This window comes from Saimiri boliviensis, chromosome 5 (assembly GCF_048565385.1).
Source record: "Saimiri boliviensis isolate mSaiBol1 chromosome 5, mSaiBol1.pri, whole genome shotgun sequence".
Classification (NCBI taxonomy): Eukaryota; Metazoa; Chordata; class Mammalia; order Primates; family Cebidae; genus Saimiri; species Saimiri boliviensis.
Window position 1 is genome coordinate 146,911,009 of NC_133453.1, and position 14,330 is coordinate 146,925,338.

General features: G+C 47.3%; 1 protein-coding gene across 2 annotated transcripts in view; it reads right to left on the reverse strand.

Moving 5' to 3' along the window:
• The window catches only part of OTUD7A (OTU deubiquitinase 7A), a 338,001-nt gene extending 326,313 nt beyond the window's left edge, over positions 1 to 11,688 (reverse strand). Inside the window, exon 1 of one of the 2 annotated variants that reach the window (XM_074400130.1) lies at positions 11,500 to 11,688. The gene's annotated coding sequence lies outside the window, so the exon portion shown is untranslated. Of the gene's footprint in view, positions 1 to 5,476; positions 11,038 to 11,499 lie in introns of those variants that run through there. The other variant, XM_074400131.1, reaches the window with a different exon arrangement.
• Positions 11,689 to 14,330: the final 2,642 nt, after the last annotated feature.

Sequence of the window (14,330 nt, forward strand, 5' to 3'; positions counted from 1 at the left end):
AGGTTGCCCATCTTGGCTCACATCCCCATCCTGCTGCATACCACTAACCCAGCCAGCCCCACCATTCACTGGGCTAGCTGCTGTGTTAGCCTCAGGCTAAATGAATGTCTTCATTTCAGCCTCCCACAGAGTCCACCAGACCATCCATCACCAGGTGAGGGACAGTCACGTGGGGCCTGAAGACAGGGCATCCCAAGTGTGCCAGTCACTCTCACCACTGCAGCAAACCACAGACTGCCATCCTCAGTCTCCTCACCTGCAAAATGGGAACAACTTCCCTCCTGCCAACAGAGTTATTGGGAAGATCAAATTAGATAACGTACACAAAAGCATTCTGTAAACTGCGAAGTACTATAAAACTGTAAAGACACGATGATATGTTGTATGCAAGTTCACAAAACTGGTAAACAGTTTGATTTCCTTCTGTATGGCTCTACTTCTTACCATTGTTTTATTGTTTAATAATGAAATTGCATTTTATTTTATTTTTTAACTTGACTAAATTGTATTTTTTTGTTGTATATATTTTGGTGTATAAGATGATGTGTTGAAATATTAAATATCATGGAAGAGTTAAATAGAACTAATTAATGTATGCATTACCTCACATGCTTACTATTTTTTGTGATAAAAACACTTAAACTCTACTCTTAGCAATTGTCTAGTCTATAATATATTGTTATTAATTTAGCCACCATGTTATATCACAGATCTTGTGAACATAAACACGTGTATGTCAGCTATATATTCAGTTAAGTGATATAAAAGTACCATTTGATCAAACAGTAAATATTTTACCAGTTCATCTGACTGATGTCTTTCAATTTCCTGCTTTAAGGAGACCAATTTTCTTTCTTCCTTGTAGGACAATGTATAAGAAGGGAAAAGGAACTCCTGGTCCTTCCTGTTTCTCCTGGACCTGTCTTCTTGCCTTTTTCAAGTTATAAGAACTTCCTTGAAGCCAGTGGTTCTCAACGCCAGAATCAACTGGGGCTTTTTATAAAAGTCCCAGTGGCTTCCAATCAAGGCTATGGCTCAGTTGCTGGTATCAGAACCTCTATGGGAAGTGCCCAGACATTAAGATTTTTCAAGTACCCATATCGTTTCTACAGGAAGTGGGGGACTCCTGGCCTGGGGCCTTCAGAGAGCCAAGGCAACCCCAACTCTGAGCACGTATCCAGCAGTGACACAGGCCTAACAGCGGTGTCTTCCCTTCTGAGGAGATATTAATAGATTATGAGGTTTAGAATTTGCCACCATTTTTTAATATAGGAAATTAATGTAAGCAATCATCTTAATTGATCACGTCTTTTCTTCCATTGTGAATTTTCTTTTTTTCTTAAGGATTGTTTCAAATAGGGCACACTCATGTGACCTTCCATTTTATGTTTTCAAGGTAGTATAACTAATTAATTTTATTCTTAAAAATCTATGGAATGGAAAATCTGAAATTCTTTGAACTCACACTCTGCTGTATGACAAGCAAGTCCCATTACAACTAATCAGTGAATTATCTGGTTCTTGTTTATTTGCAACCCAAGCAAACAAAATTTTTCGTGCCACTGAACTGCAATTTCCATTAAGTAGGAATTTTTTCGTGCCTTTCCTACTTAAGTAGGAAAGGTTTCCAATTTTATATGAGCAGCTTTCTCAACTACAATGCTTCTGAACTCATGGGAGCTAGCAATTCTAGAAAGAATAATTAAATTTCTAATTTTAATTCCCTTACGGCTATTAAATGCATTTAACAAACATTAATGGAGAGACTGTTCCGAACAAGGTGCCTCAGAGATGTAATAAGAAATAATGCATGAGCTTATCTTCAAGGGCTTCAGAGTCAGAGGGAGGAACGATGTCCACACAACTCATTTCTAATTATAAACACTTGTACAAATGATCAGTATTCTCCTCGACCCTAAACGTGGAGATAAATATTTTTAAAAGATACCTAATTTTTCCTCCCTGTTCTCTCACAGCATCAAGCAGGGCTTCCTTTCCCCTTGATTAGTCAGCACTTTGGGAGAACTAGGGAATTAATTTTGCACAAAATCAGAGTTGAAAGGGATATCAGAGTAGGTGGCTGCGGTTCTTCATTTTACATGTTCAGTTAAGACCTAAAGAATATCCCCAGAAAGGGGACACAAGTCAGCAGGAGGCCACCTCTAGGCTCGGGCACTCTCTCTCCCCAGCCTGGGCCAGGCACTCTAGTCACCAGTCAATGGGCATGGAAGGAGTCTAATGTGAATGCAACCACACACCCATATTGTAATAAATCCTACAGCAGGCGTCCCCAAACTACGGCCCGCAGGCCGCGTGTGGCCCCCTGAGGCCATTTATCTGACCCCCCTGGCGCACTTCAGGAAGGGGCACCTCTTTCATTGGTGGTCAGTGAGAGGAGCACAGTATGTGGCGGCCCTCCAACGGTCTGAGGGACAGTGAACTGGCCCCCTGTGTAAAAAGTTTGGGGATGCCAGCCCTACAGGCTAAGCAGTGGGCTGGCTCACCTGCATTCACTCCTCCCCTAGGCCCCTGAAAGCCCCTTTTGTGATGATGCATTTCTAAACAAACTATCTGCCAGATTGTAAGCAGGATGTCAACTCTGGTAGAAGAAACTTTGTCTACCTCTTCAGGTGTAGGCAGAGGACCCCAGAGGGACGTCCTACCTGGGTGCATATGTCGTGTCTGAGAACCCAGAGTCAGTGGGCACTTGCAACCACATAGGCCCGAGGGCTGAGTTCATGTTTGACACCTCCAACAAGGTAGACTTTACAAACAGAATAATCAAGAAACATGGGGATGAACCGCAACCCATCCTGGTGATTCCAGGACATGTTTCCAAGGGATTAAGTGCAGTCTTTCAATGTGCCTACTCAATAGCTGCAGATCCACAATGCCAAGTTAAAGAGACAGCCAGAGAGCTTTCGCTCAATCTAATAATCTAATGCTGCACTTGCAAAGGACGTACCTCCTTCCTTGGGGGCCCGTGTTTACCTACAGATGGCAGAGACCCCTGTGTCCTTCACCATGACAGTCAACACCAATGGCAAGAGATGGCAGGTGGTCTCAGAGCCAAGGACATGCTCTGGGAGAGGCTCTAGTTTCTGCAAAGGAACATACTTAGGGTGGGGGCAGCTGTGAAGACCCTAGCCTGCCATCACGTCTCTCCCAGGGGAAAATGCCAAGACCACCATCTCTGGCAGGACCTCAGGTTACAGTCATTGCCCACTCTCCTCCCTGAAATCTACTCACAGGACCCTACCTTTGGAATGCTACTCTTTTTCCTCTCCCCCACCCACTAGTTTTTCATGTAAAGGACTCATCTTTTATTGTCTCCAAGATAAGGAAGTGTGTTCTGTAATGACCTTGCCCAATGAGCCCTTGTGGGCCTGCAATTCTCACTCCCAGCAGCATCTGAGATACAGGAGACATAACCAGCTTCTTAGGGAGCTTGCTATCTACTCTGATTGAGAGGAACTTCACTTAGCATTGCTTACCAAAGCCAGCTTGAATTACTCCGTTTTCATGCCGCTGATAAAGACATACCCAAAACTGGGAACAAAGGGGGTTTAACTGGACTTACAGTTCCACATGGCTGGGGAAGCCTCAGAATCATGAGAGGAGGTGAAAGGCACTTCTTACATGGCAGTGGCAAGAGAAAAATAAGGAGGAAGCCAAAGTGGAAACTCTGATAAACCCATCAGATCTCATAAGACTTACTCATTACCAAGAGAATAGCACAGAAAACACCGGCCCCCATGCTTCAATTACCTCCCCTGGGTCCCTCCCACAACACATGGGAATGCTGGGAGATACAATTTGAGTTGAGATTTGGGTGGGGAAACAGCCAAATCACGTCTTTCTGCCTCTGGCCCCTCACGTTTCAAAACCAACTGTGCCTTTCCAACAGTACCCCAAAGTCTTAACCCATTTCAGAATTAACTCCAAAGTCCAAAGGCCAAAGTCTCACCCGAAACAAGGCAACTCCTTTCTGCCTATGAGCGTGTAAAATAAAAAATGAGCTAGTTATTTCCTAGATAAAATGGGGGTTCAAGTATTGGGTAAATTCTGGCTTTCCAGATAGGAGAAACTGGCCAAAACAAATGTCCAAAATCCAGCCGGGCAGTCAACTCTTAAAGCTCCAAAATGATCTCCTTTAACTCCATGTTTCACATCCATGTCATGCTGATGCTAGAGATGGGTGCCCGTGGTCTTGGGCAGCTCCACCCCTGTGGCTTTGCAGGGTATAGCCTCCTTCCTGGCTGCTTTTATAGGCTGGTGTTGAGTGTCTGCGGCTTTTCTAGGTGCACAGTGTAGGCTGCCAGTGGATCCATCATTCTTGGGTCTGGAGGACAGTGGCCCTCTTCTCACAGCTATACTATGCAGTGGCCCAGTAGGGACTCTGTGTGGGGGCTCTGACCCCACATTTCCCTTCTGCACTGCCCTAGCAGAGGTTGTCCATGAGGGTCCCGCCTCTGCAGCAAACTGTTGTCTGGGTATCCAGGCGTTTTCATACATCTTCTGAAATCTAGGTGGAAGTTCCCAAACCTCAATTCTTGACTTTTGTGTACTAATAGGCTCAACACCACATGGAAGCTGCCAAGGTTTGGGGCTTCCACCCTCTGAAGCTACAGCCTGAGCTCTATGTTGGCCCCTTTTGACCACAGCTGGAGCGGCTGGGACACAGGGCACCAAAACCCTAGGCTGCAGACAGCTAGAGGACCCTAGTTCCAGTCCATGAAACCACTTATTTTTCTTCCTGAGCCTCTGGACCTGTCCTCCAGAGGGGCTGCTGTGGAGGTCTCTGATGTAGCCTGGAGACATTTTCCCCACGGTCTTGGGGATTAACATTAGGATTCTTGCTACTTACGCAAATTTCTGAAGCCAACTTGAATTTCTTCTCAAAAAACAGGGTTTTCTCTACTACTGCATCATCAAGCTGCAAATTTTCTGAACTTTTATGCTTTCTTTCCCTAAAACTGAATGCTTTTAACAGCTCCTAAGTCATCCTTGGAATGCTTTGCTGCTTAGAAATTTCTTCCACCAGATACTCTAAATCATCTCTCTCAACTTCGAAGTTCCACAAATCTCTAGGGCAGAGGCAAAATGCTACCAGTCTATTTGCTAAAACATAACAAGAGTCACCTTTGCTACTGTTCCAAACAAGTTCCTTATCTCCATCTGAGACCACCTAAGCCTAGACCTTATTGTCCATATTGCTATCAGCATTTTTGTCAAAGCCATTCAACAAGTCTCTTCGAGGTTCCAAACTTTCCCACACTTTCCTGTCTTCTTCTGAGACCTCCAAACCATTCTAAACTCTGCCTGTTACCCAGTTCCAAAGTCACTTCTACATTTTTGGATATCTTTTCAGCAATGACGAGTCTACTGGTACCAATTTACTGTATTAGTTCATTTTCACACTGCTAATAAAGACATACCCGAAACCGGGAACAAAAAGACATTTAATTGGACTTACAGTTTTGCATGGCTGGGAAGGCTTCAGAATCACGGTGGGAGGTGAAAGGCACTTCTTACATGGTGGCAGCAAGAGAAAAATAAGGAGGAAGCAAAAGTGAAAACCCCTGATAAATGCATCAGATCTTGTGAGAGTTATTCACCATCACAAGAACAGCATGGGAAAGACAGGCCCCATGACTCAATTACCTCCCTCTGGGTACCTCCTACAATACATGGGAATTCTGGGAGATACAATTCAAGGTGAGATTTGGGTGGGGACACAGCCAAACCATATGATGGCTAATGACTCTTAACTCCAAGAGTCCCCAAGCCATAGAAGCCCTTCCATTCTTTTTACCCACACCTCCTTCATCCTCCACCAAAACAAGACAAAATCAAAGTAAGTTCATCTAAGCAATGCCTTGGTTACAACTGCAAACTATAGCTACATCAATTGTCAAAGGAGAGAAACTGGGCTAACGATAAGTGAGACAAATACTGTCTCAAAACCTTTCATTGAACAACTTATCAATCTAGAACTTAAGAAGCCAGAGCAGACACTCACTTCTGCTCTACCATAAAGCCTGCAGGATGGCCAGAGAGATATTCTGCCCTCACCGCCCCACCTAGGGCCATGCCCAAGGTCATACAACTGGTCATCAATACAAGTCAGCTGGAAGTATGTCTCATTTATTTTTACCGTTCGGTGGTGATTCTTTCAAGAGATGGTATATTATTTAAAAGTCAGTCAAAACAAATACTCAATTCATACATTTTAAAAAGAAAAAGTTAACTATGTACATCTTGGATGCCAATTTTTGTGAAAGGCATGAAAAATTATACATGCAAATGTGTTACCCACACTACAATAACACACATTGTCTTAAAACCTGAAATCATCATTAGAGGAATTGTGAGGAAATAGGCTGTAACCATGGTATGGTTTTTAGACCCCTGAGATAAAAGGGTATTGCGCGGACTTCAGGGATAATGTAAGGTGATCTAGGGGAGGAGGACATGCTGAGTCCCAGGACACTGTGCATTGTGTGGCTTCTCCTGCAACAAAGACATAGCAGGCTAACTCTGAACTTATTGTGAGAACTTAATTCATAGAAAATTCCTAAAATGTGAACACAGAAATGATTTGGGTAAATTCTTTGCAGATGGGTGTATCAGCCCTGGGGGCATGAAAACTGGGGTCTTCCCAGAGGTAGCAAGGCTCAACCTGTGTGTACCACAGAGAGTTGTCTGCTCTCACTCGGGGCAGCCACCTCCTCTTGGGTGAGCTCCTAAACCTTTGTCTCAGTAATTGAGAAACTTAATCTAATCTCACAGAGGGAATGGGTGTATGGTCTGTTCACACCAATCCCCAGCACCACATGAAACTTTACAGTAATCTAATAAAACAAATGAAATGCTCAACAGACAAGGAAATGAATTTCAAAGGTCAAATTTGATATTTCATAAAAGTCAATACTGCATCTTACTCATGCATATTCATTCAGACATCAAACTTCCATTATATTTATAATGAAAATGAGGTAACAATAAACTATGCTCAAATAGAAAATACTTCCTTGGAAGCAGAAACTCAAAATCCTTCAATCCTACAAAATAAGTTTACTTTAGACTTACCTACTTAACTAAGAGAGACATATTTAAAACTTGTATTAGCATGAATGTGTATTTGACTTCTCAGAATGTGAGATACTGTAGAGCAGAAATTGGTAATAGCAAGGACTGGGGTTTTGTGGAATCATGCAATTTTACCAAATAAGGCTTTGGATGCATGGGAGGCTAACTCTCTCCCTTTGCCACAAGGAACCTACAGCTTGACGGGCCAGGCTTCGGCCAGCTGTGGCTGCTGCATGGCTCCCTCCCTCCCAATCCTAGTCTATACTCCCCCACTTCCTGGTCCAGAAATGCTGTGTGCAAACCAGCCAGCTAAACACGCCTCCACAACACAGGCAAGTCATAAGGCAGCGTCCGGCCCTTCTCTCCATTTCAGCTTTTTAAAGACTTATTTTTAACCCACTTCTCCCGTCTGCTACTATGAATGATGAAGAACGCCATTCCAAAAGTGTGACGAAGGCGGTTACCCGTTTGTGGCATCTGTGCTAAGGCCACCTTATTCCTGGTCTGACACACCAACTTTTTGAAAAACATGGCAGTCTACCAATGGGCAAATAAAATTATTTTTTCAAGGTTCAAGGGTATAATGTTTTCACATTAAATACGTTATAAAAAAGAACCAGCATATATTATTTCCATTTTGTCCTCAGGGATAAACACCTTCTAAAGGGATTTGGCATCACCTATTTTACATCTAGTGGAGTTCCCCTTTAACCATTTACACCGTTCAATGAAGGTGAAGACTCTGGCTCCCAAGGCTGAAAAACAAGTTATTTCCATTTGCCCCCTTGAAATCAATAGTTCAGTTTTCCATGCAATTTCAGTGGAATGAGAAGTATAAGGAAATGCTCAGTCACAGCACTGGGCTAGTTCTATAGTAGGGCATCTATGAAGCTTCTTTCCTTTTAAAGTGTGATGTTCCCTTTTGCATGGGGGCTCCATGAGGAACCTCAGGAGGCGAGAGGAGTCTTTGGTCTTCAGTAAGACACCCAGATTCTGCAGTGACCATCAAAGCATGGGACACATCCATCTCAACTCACCAAGATGGCCCTGGAGCACAAGCTGGCCTCTCTGAGCTCAGTCCCTGGGAAAAGCCTCCCAGGGAACGTGTGGTTCAATGACCTGGCACACACTTAAAATCAGATTAAGCACATTTTAAGTGTAAAAGCACGGTTGCCGTTTTTTCCTTGTTTTCATTTTCTAGGGAAAAATAAAATCACTGTAATTAAATGTTTTTCATCAGAGAAACTTTGAGGCCAAAAGCCTTTCCCATCTCATTTAGGCACATCATGGGAATAAAAGAGGTGCATCAGGAGGTCAGAGCCCAAGACTTGCACACAGCTTGCTCAGAGCAAAGTGCCCCTCCCCTCCTTCACCAGGCTTGGGGGCCACAGGAGTTACTTCCTAAGTAGACCCCTGCCCCCTATAATCCAGGGCAAAGGGTCAAGTAGGTCCCCCTGGGAAGTACCACCACACAGGGTCCCAGGGCTTAAGTCAATCTGGAGTCAAAGCCAGGAGCAAGCATCAAGAGTGTGCGGGAGAGGATTTCCACGGGTTGCCCTGGCTGGCACATTCACGCCCTCACCAGCACACAGGCCTGCAGTTCACTGAAGTCAACTTTCTCCACTCCAAACCAACACTCTCACTTCCGCAGTCTGAGAAGGCACTGGATCTTGAGACTCAAAGTGTGCTAAGAGCCACCCGCCAAAGACATGGAGCCACTGAAGCAATCTCTCTGCTAGGGAGGCCTACATTCTAGACTCCAGGACCTCTGGTCATTCAAGTATGTGCCCCCAACACTTCCTAAAGTTTCCATCTCTTGGAAGACTGGCATGCGGAGTGGAGGTGAAGGGGCGGAGTGGGGGTTGGGGAACGGGGGTGGGGCAGGGCACACGGCGCACACACGTGCACCTCCCGCAACTTGGCGATCCACTCCCAAGGTGGCTCTGACACAGCCCACCAAGCCGCGTTTAGCACGCCCCCTGCTGGCCCACAGGAGCTGATTCAACGTTTCTTCCGTGGGCCTAAGCCCTAAGGCATGAATAAATGACCTTAAGATCCAGAGGAAACAGAGAGAAAATCAGGGCAATTTTGACTTCTTAGAAATGGAAGATATGACAGTGATCTCTTTTGGGATACCACTGACAGCTCCCAAATTTAAGCACTCTAAACATACAAGGTGAATGAAGAGGATTTAAAGTAGTTGTTTTAAAATGTTTTAGGCAAATAAGTGACTCATACCTAAAGCTTTAGTGGAAACACTTGCGTTTGAAGTTTTACAAGTACTACAGTGAGTTAAAACATAATAGTGGTGAATATCATCACAAGTCTACAGGTGAAAAAAAAAAAGAGACAAATACAGGGCCAGATTGGTTTCATAGACTCCATTGTCAAAGAGTTTGCAATCCAGAGCCTTAGAAAACAATCTTCACACTATTGAGGACATGTAAAGAAGAATCTCTGCACAACTCAAGAGTTGAGTTATAAAGCAACTACACACAGTGGGAGCAGAGTCATCCAAAAGCAGCACATTTGGAGCTAGTTTCTCATCTCACTTAGGCACGCCGTTGAGAATAAATGTGGCACCATCGGGAGGTCAGAGGCCAAGAATTACACAAGACTTGCTCAGAGGAAGGTGTCCCCTCTCCTCCACCAAGCTTGAGGGCCTCAGGAATTACTTCCTAAGGGGACACCTGCCACATATGACCTAGGCCCAGGTGAGACCCGCACATGGTGATTTCCATGCATTATCACCCTGAACACTAAAGGCCTAAGTAACCACTGCTTTCCCATTCTTTCACACCAATCCAGGGTTCAAAAGACTGAAGTTCTAATCAGATTCCAACTTTTGCATGGCATATGGTATTAAATTCCTTACAGACCCAATACAATCACACTAATAATTTAAGGCATGCTTATTTTAACCAATTAGGATGTGTCATTAATTATTAAATATGAAAATGTCAACACTTTTGTCCCTTATTGGATATCCTTTTGATGTGACAGGCTTGAGTAGATGCTCAGATTGTCTTGGGAACTTGCTTAGTTTTATTCCCATAAGAATTGGTACTAATGGCTTATGCACAACAAAATAATGGAGGGTTGATCCCATTTCGGGGGAATGTTTACCCAGAACTGAGTGTGCCATGCAACTCTACCACTGCTCTCCTGAACCCTCTTTGGGTTTTGAAGAGGTCTTTGAGGCTGGTGGGACACACAGCTGCTGGGAGGACCCTAGTGAACCTGTCTTCCGGCCTTTGCCCAGGGCAGGCTTCTCTCGGGCACACCCTGGAGGAGGAGGATGGTGAGGAAGGACACCTGCAGATTTTCCTGAAGCAGTCAAGGCCTATAAAGATTTAGGCCCCGCTGTCCACCTTTTCCTGGACACATTATCTACCCCATAATATTTTTAAAAATTGTTCCTCTTACAGTCAACTTCCATTTGCAAAGCTAGGATCCGGCAGTCACCATGTGCATGTCATACGTGACTTTCCCCTGGATCCTCGAGCTGTGGATGAAGCAATTCCCCAATCCGGGTCTCACAAGTTTTCTTTCAGCTACTCTTAAGTCTATTCATTCTCAAGCCAGTAGACAGAAATAAAAGTCATATGCACTTGTGTGAGGTTGCTAAGTTTACAGAGCAGAGGCAAATCCATTTTATTACAGAGATTCTCAAAGGGCTGCAATAGCTTCACCGGGCGGGAGGAGGATGCACTTGAGCGGTTGTGTCCAATGAAGGAAAGTTTTACTTAATGATGACATCACTGACATCTCCCAAATTTAAAGGAGCACTTAAAGCACCGCAGATGTAATTTTTTCCCCTCCAGTGACGAGATACTAGGGGAAGGCCTCTGGGTTCACAGCCAAATTCCATTAATGGTTTGCCTGCTGTCCAGCGAGACCCAGCAGAGCCAGCGGGACGCCGGTGCGCGGGGCCGCGGGGCCCAGGCAGCCACAGCTCCGGTGCCCGGCGAGCGGCCTCGCGCGCTGCTCGGGGCCGGGCCCTGCCCGGCCGTCTGCCAGAGCCGCGGGACCCCCGACGCGCGCGCACGGACCGAGGGGCCAGTGGCCCCACGCCTGGCATCACGTTCCAGTGCGGACAGCCAAAGGGCTGAGCGGAGACAGCAGCCCCGACCCAGCGGGAGCGCCGCGCCCTGCCCGAGAGACGCGCGCCACGCCGGGCCGAAGCCGGTGGTCCCGAGCGGAGCCCGCAATGCAGAATCGCCGGCGAGCCCAGCTGGGGCCCGCGGCCCCCGCCTCCCCGCGCCGCGGCCCCACGGTCGCCCGGCCTCAACGCCCACCTGCCTCGCCCCGGAGGTCGGGAAGGAGCCGGGCCGGCGAGCGCACCTGCCTGGTCCGCGGGCCCGGCCCCGCCGCCCGCCGGCAGCACCGCGGCCAGCGCCGTCTCACCTGCCGGCCGCGCCGCTCCGCTCCGCCAGCCCGCCGCGCCGCAGTCGCTGCTACCCGACTTCCATTTTCTCTCGCTTTAAAGGAAAACCAGATCAGCTGTTTTGCTCTCGCTCCGGCTCCGCGGCCCCCTCCTCAGCTGCCGCTCGCGGTCCCGGTGGCCTCTCCTCCCCCGCCTCCCCGCGCGCTCGGCTCCGCCCCTCGCGCCCCGCTGCTCCGCCCGCGGCCGCGCGCTGTGCCCGCCTCCCGGCTCCGCCCGCAGCCTCCCGGCGCGCGCGCCCTCTTCTGACGTCACCGGCCGCGTGCGCGCCCCGCCCCCGCCCGCACAAACGTGCGCGCGCAGCGTTCTATGCCCCGCCCCCGCCCCGCCGGGCCGGGCACGGAGCTCGCGTGCTCGCGGCCACAACCAGCGCCGCGGCCGCGAGCTACGGGAGGACGCACGGCGCCCTCGCGCCCGCGCCCGCGCCCGCGCGCCCGTGCCGGCTCTCCCACGCTCGCCCCTCGGGGTGCCCTCTTCTGCGCTCTCCGCCTGGACTACAGGAAACGCTGCTTAAACAGCCTGCCTTTTCCTGCAGCCTGACTCGCGCCGTCTGCAGCCACCTACAGTGTGCCTTCCCTTTGCCTGGCGCACCCTTCCTTCCTAAGCATCCCAAACTTTCTCCCTCCCAGGCTGTCCAGGCTGCAGTTTCCACGCCCTGCGCTGGGGCCTGTGCATCACGCCTAATGCAAAGCTGGTCCTTTTACCTCCCAAAGAGGCTCTCCAACCTTTTCCCATCTTTTGCCTTCCTCTAAACAGCTTTCCACGCCATCCCTTCAGATGGTTCCCCTCCCTGATGCGAAGACCTGCTCACTGCTCTAGGCACTTCTCACATCACCCTCTAGGTGTAGCCACGCCCCCTTATCCCAACCAGGACGTTACATTGCAGATGACCTATACCATGCTGGTGTACTTCTTAACAATCTTTATTTTACTTCCAGTTTAGGACTTTTTGTTTGACTTTAAACATTGTACATATTTGATAGTTTTAGTAATTTATTTGACTTTTAAAATTAATATTCAGTAAAATTGTTTTTTTGATATGTAATCCTGTGATCTCGAACCCTTGTTTGGATTCCTGTAACCACCGGCACAGTAAAGAAGTCCCTAGTTCTGACCTTATATAGCCACGTCCTCCCCAATCCCTAACTTTTGGTAACCACTGAGAGGTTCTCCATTGCTATGGTTTTATCTTTGTGACTGTATTGTATACAAGGAATTATGCAATGTGTAACATTTTGAAACTGACTTTTTCCCCTCACCATTATGCCTTGGAGATTCATCCATGTTATTGGGTGTAACAATAGTTATTTTTATTGTTGAGGAGAGTCTCATTGTTTGTATCACATTTTGTTTATCTAGTCATCCACTGGAGAATATTTGGGTGGTTTCCAGTTTTTGGCAATTGTGAATAAATATTCTACAAACATTTGCATACAGCATTTTGCATGGAGAAAAGTTTTTAACTTAGTTGGCTAAATAGGAGTTCAGTTGCTAGATCTTGTGGTAAATTTGTTTAACTGTAAGAACCAGTTTTCTGGAGTGGCTATAGCATTTTTATAACCATCCGCAAATGTGAATCCCTTTCCTTCATCCTCGCCAGCACTTGAAATTGGCTATCGCTATCTATCATCCATCTATCTATAATTTATCTATCTGTAATTTTAGACATTCTAATAGGCATATAGTGCTATATCCTTGTTAATTTTCAATTTTCTAATGAAAAATTATGTTGAGCTGAGGGAAGATGTTCTCTTTCTGGGTCCACAAGGAGGCGTAGTTTTAAGGACAAGAATTTCCCAGCACCTTGCCCCGCTCCCATCTCTCTCCATCCGGGACATTTAACGGTTTATGTTTGAATTTTGCGGGCATGGGAAGAAACTAAGAGTCAATCACTCCAGCAGTTCTAAGGAACTCCTTTCATTGGCCAGAGGTCTTAGAGAACGAGGAACAACTCCTTTCATTGGCCAGAGTTCTGAGAGAAGGAGGAACTTAAAGTCCCCTTCTTCCACACCCCTTCAGACTCCGGGTTTGGATCCCCTTCCACAAACACTCTTGTGCCAGCTGTTTTTCTCTATCCTGGATTTTTTCCTCTGGAGTTCCCCTCTACACTGTCGTGAAAGCCGGCTTTCCCCTCCTAAACGCCATCTCTCTCTGTTCCCTTCACTCGGTGTGGAAGCTGCTATCCTCTCTCCCGGATTCCATCTTCCTGGATTCTCTCAGTGTGAGAATTAGCTGTTTCTTTCTCCTTCTCCTGTTTCTCTCTCGCGCTCTAAATAAATCACTTTCTACGAACACTTTTGAGTCCAGCGTTTACTGTGCACTGAGCCGTGGTCTCCTCATTCTTGAGAGGGCGGGAGACCCAGAACCTGGAGAAACGTCCTCTCAGGGGAGCTGAGGGCACCCTGAACCCCAATATTACATTTTGGTGAGCCAGCCAGGAGTGAGGTACACCAGAGAAGACTTCAAAATCGTGAGTAAAACCGGCCCCATTCTGTCCTGCCTGTTTAAGAACTCCTGAAGCCGCCACAGCTTGCAGGGCTGTGGAGAAAGGGAGCGGCCGGGATTAAGAGCACAGGTTTAGCCTGTGGGAGCCTGCGGGGCGGAGCCGGCAAGTACTGCCCCCAGGGCCTTTCACTCCCTGCAGGCTGGGAACAGCCCAGCCCCCGACGGTAACTGGGACCGCAGGTAGCGCAGCAAGCCTCAGCCTGACCGAAGGAAAACCAGCGGGGAGGGGCGACGTACAGCCTGAACCTGCGGGGGACTGGGGAGCCCGGTGGCCTGGCGCATGGTTCTG